The following is a 15,272-nucleotide window of genomic DNA, read 5'->3' as shown; positions in this document are numbered from 1 at the left end:
TGAGACCACATACCAAAATTTATGGCATGGAGTCAAAGCAGTACTTAGGGGAAATTTTATGTCTCTAATTACTTACATCAGTAAAATAGAGAAAAAGCAGAACAATGAATTGGGCATGTAATTAAAAAAACTAGAAAAAGAACAAATTAAAAATCCCAAATTAAAAACCAAATTGGAAATCCTGAAAATCAAAGGAGAATTTAATAAAATTGAAAGTAAGAAGACCATTGAACTAACAAATAAAACTAGAAGCTGACTTTATGAAAAAAAATACAATAAATAAACCATTGGTTAATTTGTTTAAAAAAAGGAAAGAAAACCAAATTACTAGTTTCAAAAATGAAAGGGGGTGAATTCACCACAAATGAAGAGGAAGTTAAGACAATTGTCAGGTGCTATTTTGCCCAATTATATGCCAATAAATTTGCCAATCTAAATGAAATTGGTGAATATCTACAAAAATATGTTACCCAGATTAATAGAAGAAGAAACAAAATACTTAAATAACCCAATATTAGAAAAAAGAAATTGAACAAGTCCAGGACCAGGTGGATTCACAAGGGAATTCCACCAAACATTTAAAGAACAGTTAGTCCCAATACTATGTAAATTGTTTGGAAAAATAGGCAGAGTCCTACCAAATTCCTCTTATGACACAAATATGGTGTGATACCCAAACCAGGAAGAGCCAAAACAGAGAAAGAAAATTATAGACCAATTTCCCTAATAAATGTTGATGCAAAAATTTTAAATAAAATACTAGTAAAGAGATTATAGTAACTTATCTGAAGACAGTACACTATGATGAGGTGAGATTTATACCAGGAATGCAGGGCTGGTTCAATATTAGGAAAACTGTCGGTATAATTGACCATATCAATAACAAAACCAATGGAAATCATATGATTATCTCAATAGATGCAGAAAAAGCCTTTGACAAAATACAGGATCCATTCCTGTTAAAAACATTAGAATAGGAATAAATGGAGCTTACCCTAAAACGATAAGTAATATTTATCCTAAACCAATACGATTGGGATGAACCTAGGATGCCCATTATCACCTCTATTATGTAATATTGTACTAGAAATGTTAGCTATAGCAATAAGAGAAGAAAAAGAAATTAAAGGACTTAGAATAGTCGGTGAGGAAACAAAACTATCATTTTTTGCAGATGATATGTTATAATTAGAAAATCTTAGAGAATGAGCTAAAAAGCTACTTGAAATTATTAACAACTTTAGCAAAGTTGCAGGATGTAAAATAAACCCACATAAATCATCACCATTTCTATATATTACCAGCAAAGGCCTACTGGCAAGAGATAGAAAGAGAAATTCCACATAAAATAATTGTAGACAATGTAAAATACTTGGGAGTCTCCATCTGGTACTGGCTGAGAAATAGAGTGGTGGATCAGAGGAAAAGATTAGGTACAAATTACATTGTAGTGAGTAACCATAGTAATCTAGTATATGATAAACCCAAAGATCCAAGCTTTTGGAAGAAAAACTCATTATTTGGTAAAAACTGCTGGGAAAACTGGAAAACAGTATGGTAGAAAGTAGCTATAGACCAACATCTCATTCTGTATACCAAGATAAGGTCAAAATGGGTACATGATTTATATCTAAAGGGTGATACCATAAGCAAATTAAGAGAGCATGGAATAGTTTGCCTGTCAGGTATATGGATAAAGGAAGAATTTAAGACCAAAGAAGATCTGGAGAGCATTACAAAATATAAAATAGATAATTTTGATTATATAAAATTAAAAAGTTTTTACACAAACAAAGCCAGTGCAACAATGGGAAATTTTTTTTTTTGCCACATGTCTCTCTGACAAAGGCCTTATTTCTCAAATATATAGAGAGATGAGTCAAATTTATAAAAAATAAAAGTCATTTCTCAATTGATAAATGGTCAAAGGATATGAACAAGCAGTTTTCATACAAAGAAATCAAAGTTATTTATAGTTATATGAAAAAAATGTTCCAAATCACCATCGATAGAGAAATGTAAATTAAAACAACTCTGAGGTGTCATCTCACACCTATCAGAGTGGCTAATATCACAAAAAAGCAAAATGTTGGATGTTGGAGGGAATGTGGGAAAACTTGGGACACTAATGCGCTGTTGGTGGAGTTGTGAACTGATCTAACCATTCTGAAGAGCAATTTGAAATGATACCCAAAGTGCTATATAACTGTGCATATCCTTTGATCTAGCAATACCACTACTAGGTCTGTATTCCAAAGATACCCAAAAATAGGCAAAAGGACCTATTTATATAAAAATATTTATAGCAGCTCTTTTTGTGGTGGCTAAGAATTGAAAATAAAAAAGATGCCCATCAATTGGGAAATGGCTAAACAAGCTGTGATATATGATTGTAATGGTATTTTGTATTATTGTATTATTATATGTATTATTGTGCTATAAGAAATGACAAGCAGGATGATTTTGGAAAAACCTGGAAAGACTAACACGAACTGATGCCTAAAGAATATTGTATACAGTAATAGCAATGTTGTTTGATGAAGAACTGTGAATGACTTAACTATTCTCAGCAATACAGTGATCTAAGACAATCCCAAAGGACTAATGATGAAGCATACTATCCATCTCCCGAGAAAGAACTGATATTGACTGAATATAGACTGAAGCATCCTATTTTTCACTTTCTTTCATTTTTTCCTTTTATTTGCATATTCTTGTACAAAATAACTAATAAGGAAATGTTTTACACAATTGCATATTCTTGTACAAAATAACTAATAAGGAAATGTTTTACATCTGATTGCTTACTGTCTAAGGGAGGGGGTAAGAGAGGGATGGATATGATTTGGAACTCAAAACTCTAAAAATGTTAAAAAAATTTTAAAGTGAAAAGAGATATTCTAAGCCATTAAAAGGTCTTAACAGAAATGAATGTTTAGCACATAAGACAGGGAAGTACTTCTAGTTTGTTAAGAAGATAGGGACTGATCGTTTTTCTAAAACCTACCACCACCACCACCACCCCCGCTTCCCTGCCTCCCCCCGCCCCCACCCCACAACTGAGCCAAAGATCTCAACATGAATCTTAATTATTGGGCACCTTTTTCCTAAAAGGTCCTATGTCTTTATTCCCACCACATCATTTTCTAAGAATGACTGAAATAAATCAAGTTGCATAGAGATTCAGAATCTAAAAAATGAACTGACATAGTTGGAGCATCAAAACACATTTGATCCAAAAACTCAGGAAAATGACAGGAACTATAAACACTGGTGATAGCTGTTAACCACAGAGTGGTCAACAGAATTTTGCTTACTCATTCTCAGCAATTTTCCAAACTATCCCCATCATCCCTGATTTCCTTTTTTCATTTTAGCTTATTTTATCACTATATTAGATCAGACAAAGATCTCCCAATCTAACACTCTTATTTTATGAATCCACAAACATTTACCAAGCGCTGGAAATACAAAGGAAGGCAAAAACACTCTCTTCTCTCAAAGAACTTATATTCTGATGGGGAAGATAGCAATTATTTATCAGAATATATATGAATATATTTATCAGAATATATTTATTTTATAAGAACAAACAAGATAAATGCAGAGTGCTTAGAAGGTAACCTTAGAGTAGCTGAGGGGATCATCTCATATTTGTGTAGGGTTTTAAGTATTGTAAAGTATTCATGTTATTTCTTTGATTTTGTGCAAGGGACCCCCATTTCTTGACTGCACATTTTCACAGGATGTCCCCTATACCTGGAATTCCCTCCCTCTTCACCTCTTCCTCCTGGCTCTCCTTAGTTCTCAGCTAAAATTCTGCCTTTAGCAAGAAGCTTCTCCTGAATCCCCTTAAAACTAGTGCCTTTCCTCTGAATTCATCTCCAGTTTATTCAGTATATATCTTGTTTATGCATAGTTCTTTGCATGTTGTCTCCCCCATTAGACTGTAAACTTTTTGAGGGCAGGGTGTATTTTTAGCTTTCTTCATATCCCCAGTTATGAGCACAGTGCATGGTACATAGTAAGTGCTTAATAAATGCTTGTTGACTTTACTTGACTCCCAGCAACCTGAAACTTGGTTGCCATCATTATCCCCATTTTACAGGAAGGTACTGAGGCTCGGAGAGGTTAAATAACTTGCCCAGGATCATACACTAACAAGTAAATGTCTGAGGTGGCATCTGACTACAGGTATCCTGACTTCAAATCCTATTCTCTATCCACTGGGCCAAACTGTCTCTTCTTCTTATAGATGGAATCTCAAAAAATAATTTTGTGAGGTGAAGATCACAGGTGTAGCATGTAGGAAGTGACATCTCCAGTGGTAAATTTTCTAAATTGAAGGACAGTAACTTATCTTACTGATTAAACCACTTAAAATCTACAGTCACTGTGAATGGACCTTTTTTTTTTTTAATGAAAAGGTACCCAGAGTTATTCCCACCAACATCATCATGCCTGAACTTGCTACTTTTGTGACTCACAGTTCCATCACCATGACTATGACACTGAAATCACTTGTGCCAGTGTTTTCGGGTAATATCAGTGCTTAGCTTATACACTTGATGTATATAGAGTTGTCTGTGTGTCTCTGCATATTCTTTTGGATAGCTTCATTCTCATTGTCTGTCGAAGATTGTAAATTGTTCAGGAATGTTTTAAAAAAGAAATCTTGCTCTCTACTTGTCTAGCTAAGTACCATGTGCACATCAATGCCTAATAAATGTTATTTAATGTTAGATTATTAATAAATTGCCAAAAAGATATTAAAGTCATCCATTCATATACAGATTTTTTTTGTTTTGAATTGTGTGTACATTTTAAGTGAGGCAGTGTTATGTAATGAGAGTAATCCTGGATCTGCACTAAGTACTGGATTTATAAGATTCTTGAGTCAGAAGGGACCTTGAGACTATCTAATCCCTTCATTTTTGCAGATGGAGAAACTGAGGCCCAGGGGTGGTGACCAAAGTAGCTTGATCAAGGTTATGCAAGTAGTAAATGCCAGATCCACCATCTGAATGAGGTCTTCTGACTCTAAATCCAGGACTTTTCCTCATTTTGCCACAATTTAAATTCTAGCTCTCCTACTTAGGACTTTTATGACCTTGGGCAAGTCAAGTCCGCTCTCTGGTGTCTTCATTTCTGAGGTCCCTTCCAGCTATCAATCCTATGCTTAAGTCTGTTTCTTCCCCAGGAAACAGGCTTTTAAAAAAATACCAACAAAACAACAACATAGTCCCAACTTCTTTAGGCATTTCCACCCCCTTTTGGGTGGATATTTACGTGTGAATGAATTGTAAATTGTTGAAGCTGTCTTCTGGGAAAAGGAGCAGTCTGCCTTTCCTCACTAGTTTTGCTTTATTGAATCTCAGCGGGGAGAAAATAAATGAACCCTGTGTATTTAGTGCCCAGCACGATGGAGGTGGTCACATGATCCCTAGGCTCCCTTTCAGCTCCTGCCCAGAAACTTTTCATAGAGATGAATGAAAGAACATTGCATTTGTATAGCCTCGTTCAACCTGAGACCTCAAAGAGCTCCATAGACGCTACAATTTGTCTCTTGTGCATCTAGTGCCCAACTGCAGCACACATACTCCTTTCAGGACAGGAGTCCAGAGACCATCTTGTTTGATCTTTATCTGTACTACTTACTTTCCTTATTTATTTAAAAAAAAATTCTTGAGTATAGGTTGGAAACAGATTTCCCAGGACTCTCTAATAGCATCTAACAGTAAAGGACCATGGTTCTTTGTCACTTCTGAGTTAAAGCATGTAACTTCTTCAGCCTGCTGAGTTAAATAATGCCATGTTTCAGAAATTGCATCCATTCTTTTACTTTCTTGTGAGCTCACGTGTTTTAATCATCTCCTTTCCTTCCTTACCGTCTCCTACTGTTAACTCTTCTTCTACTCTTGTGCACCAAGTTAAGTTGAAGGTATATACTCTCAGAGCAAAACAGGTCTCACTCTGGATCAGCACAGGGAGTGGCATTCTCGTCTAGGCACCCAGGTACTATGGGAAGATGGTGTTTCATTAACACTAGGGACAACAACTCTAAGATTTGTTTTCAGCATTTTTTCAGGGTGTGAATCTCTCGTAGCTTGAGGGAACACCAATCACAGAAAAGCACAAGGCTTACAGTGACCCTACAAAGAGTTTAGTGTGTGCCTGTTGTATTGTAGGGTGAGCATAACTACCTGGAGCAGACTTGGACAAATCTGCAAGTCTTCTGGTCAGAGGTTCCAAGGGGGCAAGCCTTCCATGGAATAGCACTTCTGAGTCTGAGCCTTTGAGTGTACAGGGCTCTGAAGTAACCTTCTGTTCAATATACAGTTTTAAAAATGTTAATGATATCTTTTGTTTTTATTTAACTTTAATTTATGATGTGGGTAGCTGGGTGGAATAGTGGATAGAGTACCAGGCCTGAAGTCAGGAAGACTCATCTTCCTTATTCCCTGGGCAAGTCACTTAACCTTGTTTGCCTCAGTTTCTTTATCTCTTAAATAAGCTGGAGAAGAAAATGGCAAACCACTCCAGTATCTTTGCCAAGAAAACCTCAAATAGAGTCACAAAGAGCTGGACACAACTGAACAACAACAGTCCCTCATCCTGGCCAAAAACTCTAGAAGAAAGTGTCTTCTTCTATCTCTTCTTTGGGACCAAACATATGTAATTTATTTTGTAACAAGATAAATGCAGCTCCAGTTACTTGAATTCCTTATCTCACAGATTGTGAGGAAAGTGCTTTATGAATTGTAAAGTGCTATTATTTTTTCCTCTGTAGATAGCTGTGGTTTTTGGTTGTTCTGGTGCCCACTTTGAGCATCTCATTTTCTCTGTACTCTCTCTTCCCAGTTTTGTTAACCCCTCAGAAGCTAATCTAATTCATTTTTTTTTTGAAAAAAAAATGAGAATTGGAAATTGCAATATTATTTTGTTTCTGCTAAAGATAAGATGATTTGCTTGTTTTGTGATGCTGCGGTATCAACATTAAAGAAATTAAATGCTCATCAGCATTATAACACTTATAAGGACCACAAATATTTTAAATTAGAGGGAGAGGCACAAAAGGTTGTATTGCAGAAATTAAAAGATGAAAAGCAAAAACAAAGACAGTTTTTTCAAGCAGGAATAAGACCCAGGAATAATGCCACTGAATCAATTTATAGAGTAGCTTATATACTTGGAGAAAAGGATAACCATTCAGTGATGTAGAAATTGTAAAAGAATGTATATTGAACTAATTTAATTCTTTAAAACAATATTTAGCTTGGGATTAACTCCACTGAGGTGACAAAATCACTGAGCCACATCACAATATTTGCATCTTAGACTAAGGTGGCAGCTAATATTCTTGTAGCTAAGTATTGTAATCCACACTCCTACACAAATTAGGAAATACTAAATTGTTATTAAAATAGCCTCCCTAGGGTTTTGTTTCTTGATGGTTATTTCATCATGGTTTGGGTGGGGGGGAATCTCTTAGTGTCTATAAGCAAATAGAATTCCAAGTTCTTCAGTAATTCTGTTACTCAGCCTAATTTTTAAATATTGCTTATCATCGAAGAATCTTTCATGTATGGCGACTATGTAACTTTATATAGAGAATCATAATAAAGGACTGGCAGGAACCTCAGAGCTCATTTAATCCAGCCCATGCCTAAGAAGGAAGACTGTCTACATCAAACCTGACAGTTTGTTATCCAGGCTGGCTCAAACACTTTCAGTTACAGGAAACTCATTACATCCTCCCAACTGGATTATTACAGTAACCTTCTAGGCAATTTCCCTGGCTCAGCTCTGTGTGCTCTGATCCATCCTCGACTCAGCTGCTAAGAGGAATTTTCTCAAGTTTCCATCCGACCATGTCACTCCCACTTCCTCCTGCCCAGTGTGCTCCAGTGGCCCTATTACTATAAAGGTCAAATTTAAATATCTCTGGCATTTACAGCTCCTTATAACCTAGCCCCTCCCAACCTTTTAGTCTCCTTACATCTTACTTCCCTCCATTCATTCTATGCTATAGATACATCAAACTGGACACTCTCCCTACCATCCTTGTGCCTTTTGTACTGGTGATTGACCCTCCATGCATGGAGTGCTCTGCCCCTTCACCTTATTTTTTAGTTTCCCTGGCTTCCTTCAAGAGTCAACTTGAAGCACTTATCTCTCCAGAAAGGTGTCCTTTCTGTGTTCCCTCAGCTCCTAGTTCCTTCTACTCTCAAATTAATCCTCTATCTATTCTGTAGATACCTTGTATCTACTTAATTATTTGTATGTTTTCTCCCTCATTAGCATATAAGTTCCTTTAGAGCAGGGACAATGTTTTTGACTTTCTTTATATCCCCAGCAATTAGCAAGGTGTCTGGAATGTGGTATGAGGCCGCTGGATGGCACAGTGGATAGAGCACTAGGCCTGGAGTCAGGAGGACCTGAGTTCAGATGTGGCCTCAGACATTTACTAGCCATGTGACCCTGGGCAAGTCACTTAACCCTCTTTGCCTCAGTTCCTCATCTGTAAAATGAGCTGGAGAAGGAAATGGCAAACCAGGGGTTTGCATGGAGAATTGGACACAATTGAAATGATTCAACGACTGGCACGTATTAAGTACTAAAGAAATTTTTGTTGACCGTGTGAAAATAAACAAGTTTGAAATGACTTAAGAACTCTGATTAATACAATGACTAACCACAGTGCTGAAGTGCACTATCCTCCTCTTTGTAGAGAGGTGATGGACTCAAGGTGCAGACCCAGCCAGTGGGGAAATTTGTTTTGATTGTCTTGCATATTTCTAACAAGGAGTTTGCTTTTCTTTTTCTTTTTTCTTATTCAGTGGGGGTGAGGAAAAAAATGCTTGTTAAATAAAAAATAGGGGCAGCTAGGTGGCGCAGTGAGTAGAGCCCAGGCCCTGGAGTCAGGAGGACCTGAGTTCAAAACCAGCCTCACACTTGACACATGTACTAGCTGTGTGACCTTGGGCAAGTCGCTTAACCCCAACTGCCTTGCCAAAAAAAAAACCCAAAATAAAAAATAAATTCAAAAATGCTTGTCCGCACTGACTGATTTCCCAAGGTAGCCCATTCCCCTTTTAGACAGGTGTAATTGTTAGGAACTTTTCCCCATCCATCCAGACTTAATCTGACTTTTTAATAATTTTAATTCATTACTCCTAATTTTGCTTTTTGGAACCAAATCAAGGAAATCTAAACCTCTGTTCTACTTGATAGACTTTCAGATACATAAAGACAGTTTCATGTATACCCGAGTCATCTTCCCTGTAAGCTAACCACCTTCAACTAATCCTCATATGAATGTTCTTCAGTCCTCTCACCTTGTGGGTCATCATCCTGTACAACTTGTAAATGTAGAAGATAATTTGTTGGTGATTTTGTCAGGGTTTCATTTGGCTATGGCTCCTTGTGGTTGAAAATTAGATCACTTTTTCACCTGCAAGTACTCTGACCAGAGCAGAGTATAGTGTGGCTTTCCTTTATTCTGGTTACCATGTTTCTATTTGTGAATGGCTTACAATCTCATCATCTATTATGGCCATCATGGCATCATATTCTTGACTCACACTAAGCTTTCAGTCCACTAATTTTTTTGTGTGTGTGGCCTTTCTACGTGAACCATCTGAGTACTCAGAAACCATCTGCCTAATAATAGGTTCTAAAATTTTGTCAAGGTATTCAATAATTTTGCCGCTTCCAGTTTATATTCTAGATACTTTAGGTTTATAACCTAGGAAATTACTTCATAAGCACCACTGTAAAGTTTATAACATTTTGAACAGCACATTGAATACTTGTGGTAACTTTTGCATATGTTATATAGTATTTGTTGTCTATTTTTATCTCTTCAGTGTGACATTGTCTTACCATCTCTTCTGAGTCAGCCTTCATTACTCTGGATCCTAAGCATTTTCACTGGTTGTCTCCCATGTCTGGAATTCTCTCTTTCCTCAGCTCCACCTCCTGGCTTCAGTGGCTTCCTTAGAATATCAGATAAAGTCCCACTTTCTGCATGAAGCCTTTCCTGATCCTCCTTAATTTTAAGGCATTCCTTCTGAGACTACCCTCAATCTTGCTTGTATATAGTGGTTTGCATGCTCTTTTCCCTATTAGACTGTGACCTCCTTGAAGGTAGGAACTGTCTTTTGCCTTTTTTATATCCTTAGTGCTTAGCACAGTGCCTGGTGCTTTATAAATGATCACTTGACTGAATAACTTTCAAGCTTCTCTGATAGTGGCTGTTTTATAGTGTTCTGTTTCTGAACTTGAGTTTTAAACTCGTCTCTGTAATCCTCTACTTTTAAGTCAATATTTCTCAAAGTAGATCTTTGGAGATTTTTTTAGGATAATCATACACAAGCAATTCTTGCCATTTCCCTTATTTACCAAAAGTCCTTTACAGGAGAACGATCTCTTAGGGACAGCTGCCTTGGTCCGATGAACCTAGAAATTTCTCTTCCTTCCCAGTGCTACTTGCTTAGAATTTTTTTTTCCTTTCTGTTTTCCCTTTCACTTTGTAGCTATCAGCTCTGCCCTTACTTTGGACTAACTTCCCATGCCACCTTTATCCCCTCAAACATACATTCAGATACCTCAGGTCCCCACTTCTCACAGTGCTAGTCCAGGACTGACTTTGTAATGACAGGACTGAAGGTAGCCAGGGTGAAAGGAGCAAGGAGGTAAAGAGGAAGAAATGGGTCTATTGCCCCATCCAAGACCACCCCCCCCCAATTTATGGTGATCAGGTTTGATACTACTGTTTACTATGGACCATACATAATAAATTAAGTTGACTATGAGGGGCTACCTGGAGGAGCTAACCACCATTCATAATATTGTTTCTGAAAATATTCCAAGTTCCATACAACTGATTTCAGACTTTGAGGAAAGAGCCCTTTAAGTTTGCACTCCTTCTTTGTTCTCTAATTGGATAGTCTCTAGATTTTTGTCTTCCCAGGGATTCCCAGTTATAAGACAGAAGCCTAGGTTCATCATTTTGGAGCGTTTTCACTGTATACTAACTCCTACTATAAACACGATAGACATGTCAGAGAGGTAGTATGGCCCTAGATGTGAAAGCATTACAGAAATTGTTGTTGTGCAATCATTGTTCAGTTGTGTCCAACTCTTTATGGCTCCTTTTAGAGTTTTCTTGGCATTTCCTTCTCCGGCTCATTTTACAGTTGAGGAAACTGAGGCAAACAGGCTTAAGTGACTTGCCCAGGGTCACACAGCTGCTAGTAAGTGTCTGAGGCCAAATGTGAACTCAGGAAGATGAGTCTTCCTGACTCTCAGTGTGTGCTCTATCCATTGCACATTCAAATCTTGCTTTTGTTAGTAGATTTGTGATCATGGGTACTTTCCTACCTTTCCAGTCTTCTTTACCTTACTCTATACCACATACTCTTTGATCCAGTGACACTGGCCTCCTTCCTATTTTAGGAACAAAACACTATTTCTAAGCTCCAGGTGTTTCCTCTTGCTTTTCCCCTTGCCTGAAATACTTTCCTTCCTCATGTGTGCCTACTGGCATTCTTTAAGTACCGATTAAAATCCTGTCTTCAACAGGAAACCTTTTCCAACCTCTTAAGTCTAGTGCCTTCCCTTTCTTAATTATTTCCTATTTGCCCCCTATATAGCTTGTCTGCACATGTTTGTTTGTCCGTTGTCTCCCCATTAGACCATAAGCTCCTTGAGAGCATGGGCTATCTTTTGCCTTTTTTTGTATCCTCAGCACTTAGCGCAATGCCTGGCATATAATAGGCACTTAACAAATGTTTGTTGATTAACTAAGTGATTGATTTCTTGCTCATTGATCTACCAGTTAATCAATGAAGCGTTTGTTAAGACCCTACTATGTCCCAATGAAGTCACAGGTCCACCCCTCCCCCACATCTTCTGTGTCAGTCATTGTGCTAGACATTAAAGATTACTCAGTTTGTGTATTTTTAAAAAAAATATAGAATGGAATTTCACTTTTTTTGGTAAATAGCTTGAACTAGAAGGAGGACTAAATGCATTATAAAAGCTCTAGGAGGTGAGCCATTTTTTGCAAACATTTTTAAATTGGGTGTTTCTTATTAGACGATTAATGGAAATTCCATGGCTCTACCTGGCTGTCCCACCAGCCCAGCCTACCTCCTCTCCCTTCCTCTCTGCCCTGTCCCCACCATGGCAGATTATCTCATCCATGGCAGCACTTGTTACATTCCAGAGGATGGGCTCATGGCAGAGCGACTCTTCAGCTTTAGGGACAGGTTCATGTCCAGTGACTTCCTCCTCCTCCTGGGCTACATAGACTTCACATCAGATCAAGTAGATCTAACTTCAGCACTTAACCAAAAAAGATAACCCTGAAGACCCCACTTACTTCCTCCCCAGTAGACTTAGTCACTGAGGCTGGGATGACCATTGCCATGGTGCTCGCAGGAGGTATTGGCTTTATCTGTCACAATTGCAGTTCAGAATTCTAGATCAATGAAGTGTGCAAAGTGAAGAAATATCAGTAGGGCTTCATCACTGACCTGTGGTCCTGAGCTCCAAAGATCGAGTCAGAGATATATTTGAGGCCAAGGCAAGGCATGGCTTCTATGGAATCCTAATCACAGACAGTAGCAAGATAGGCAGTCATCTAATGGGCATCTTCTTCTCCCAAGACATTGATTTTCTCAAGCAAGAGGAATATGACCATTTCCTGGGCAAGATCATGACCAGGTAGGAAGATCTAGTGGTAGTTCCTTCAAGAGTCACACTAAACGAAGCCAGTGAAGTCCTGCAGCAGAGCAAGAGAGGGAAGCTACCTGTTATGAATGAGGATGACTGGCTAGTAGCCGTCATTGCTCACACGAACCTGAAGAAGAATCAGGACTGCCCCTGGCAACCAAGGACACCAAGAAGCTGCTTTTATGAGAATGACACCCATGAGGATGACAAATATCAGCTTGACTTGGTGACCCAGGTTGGTGTTGATGTGGTCATACTGGACTATTCCCAAAGAAACTCCACTTTCCAGATTAGCATGATCAGTTACATCAAAGAGAAATACAACAATCTCCACATTGTCTATGACAATGTGGTGACAGCTGTACAGGCAAAAAACCTCATTGATGCTAGTGTGAAAGCCCTGCAGGTTAGTATGGGCAGCAGGTCCATCTTCATTACGCAGGAAGCACTGGCATGTGGGTGACCCCAGGCAACAGCTGTATGCAAGGTCTCAGAATATGTACAGTGCTCCAGTGTTCCCATCATTGCTGATGGTGGCTTCCAAAATGTGGGTCACATAGCCAAAGCCTTTACCCTTGGAGCTTGCATAGTGATGATGAACTTTCTGTTGGAGGCTATCACAGAAGCCCCAGGCTAATACTTCTCTGCTGGGATCTCACTAAAGAAATACCAGAAAATGGGCTCCCTTGATGCAATGGATAAGAACTTTGGCAGCCAGAACTCCTGTTTCAGTGAAGCAGACAAAATCAAATGACTCACGTGGTGTCTGGGGCCATGCAGGACAGAGGACTCTCCACAGATTTGTTCCCTACTTCATTGCTGCCATCCAGCACTACTGCCAAGATATTGGTGCCATTGGTAACTTAAGTCAGAGCTGTGAGTCAGAGGAGCTGAAATTTGAGAAGAGGACATCGTCTGCACAGGTGGAAGGTGGTCCATGGACTCCATGCATATGAGAAGCGACTTTTCTGGAAAGTGGCCTTGTTGGCTTTTACTGCCTCTTACTTCTCCCTCTTTAGAGTTTTTCATTAAAAAGCTGGATATAATGGGGAAAAAAAGAAAAGAAAAGGATCATAGTAACCAAGCTTGACTCAGGAGAAGATGTAAGGAAATGTACCTCACTCCATTTATTTGTAGGGTAGGGGACAGTGAATGTGAAACATCACATGTACTGTTAGACTCTGATTATATGGTGGTTAATTTTCGCCAAACCACATTTTTTCTCTTTATTTTTTATTCTTTGCTAAAAATGATAGCTTGTTTGGGGATGGGGGTGTTCAGAGTGAGGGAGGGAGGATGTATTTGGGAATGAGATGATATTAAAAAAGTGATAAATTTACAGTTTTGTGGAAAGAGTACTGGTATGAAAGTCAGAAGAACACTAGATTTGAAATCAGGGGATCTACCTACAAAGGCCAGATCAGCTATTTAGTAGCTTTTGTGATATTGAGTAGAACATCCGGCCTTGTTGATCCTCAGTTTCCTTATCCATAAAATGAAGGGGCCAGACCATAAACTCTAAGGTCTGTTCCAGCTATAGCTGCTGTGATCCTCTCAAGTCTTGGCTATGACTATGTGGCCTTGGATAAGCCCCTCTGAGCTTCAGGTTCCTCATGGGAAAATGGAGACAATTAATACCTGTTGTGCCTACCTCACAGGGTGGTTGTGAGGAGAATATTTTATAAACTGGAAAGCATTAAAAAATATGAATTATTATTAACTTCCTACTATCACAATGTTTAGGTCCAGTTCTATGAAAAAATTTCATTTTGAAGCTGCATAATTCTGTGAGGATTATTTAGAGCAGTTTTTCTAAGTAGAACCTCAAAATCTTAAGTTCTGAAGAGCTATCACAGAAAAATTCTGGAAGAGATGTGGGGAAGAGGTGACAGAAATAAGGAAAGAAGAGAGAGAGGGAGAAAAATTGTGAGTGTTTTCTACCACAAAGCCCCCTTTCCATTTTGGGCCTTCTCTGTATTTCAGAGGCCACATGACTACTGAGTAGTATTTTCTTCTTGGTCAAAGCTCTAGGATAGAGAGGTCTCTAATGGGTCTCTTTTGTGGGGCAGCAAGGTCTTACAGTACTTAGAGAGTTGGCCTTGGAGTCAAGAAGACCTGAATTCAAACGTAGCCTCGGACATTTACTAGCTGTATGATCCTGGGCAAGTCACTTAGCCTCTGTTTGCTTCAGTTGCTTCATCAGTAAAATGGGGGTGATAGTAATAGTGCCTATCTCCCAGGGTTGTTGTGAGGATTAAATGAGATAATATTTGTAAAGCACATAGCACAATGTCTGGCACATGATATATGCTATGTAAATGTTTATTCTCTTCTCTCCCCCACCCCCTTTTATGACATAAGTGGAGTTCACTTGTAGTTTGTGTGCAAATATTTAGGGGTAGAACATGATGTTAAAGGGTAAGAAAATGAAGGTAGAGGGATTAGGTAGAGAAATTAAAATGAGATAGCGCTAAGGTATAGTAGTAATATAAGCAGAAGATATTTATTGGTAAGTTTTTAGTGGGAGGAGA

General features: G+C 38.4%; 1 protein-coding gene and 1 pseudogene across 1 annotated transcript in view; both read left to right on the top strand.

The window, feature by feature from the left end:
• CRYL1 (crystallin lambda 1) overlaps positions 1 to 15,272 on the top strand; it is a 203,934-nt gene that overhangs the window by 133,133 nt on the left and 55,529 nt on the right. The window lies entirely within an intron of this gene.
• Positions 12,190 to 13,773, top strand: LOC118839965 (annotated as a pseudogene).

This window comes from Trichosurus vulpecula, chromosome 2, assembly GCF_011100635.1.
Source record: "Trichosurus vulpecula isolate mTriVul1 chromosome 2, mTriVul1.pri, whole genome shotgun sequence".
Lineage (NCBI taxonomy): Eukaryota > Metazoa > Chordata > Mammalia > Diprotodontia > Phalangeridae > Trichosurus > Trichosurus vulpecula.
The sequence above is the reverse complement of the archived record's forward strand: the minus strand, read 5'-3'. Positions and strand labels throughout refer to the sequence as shown.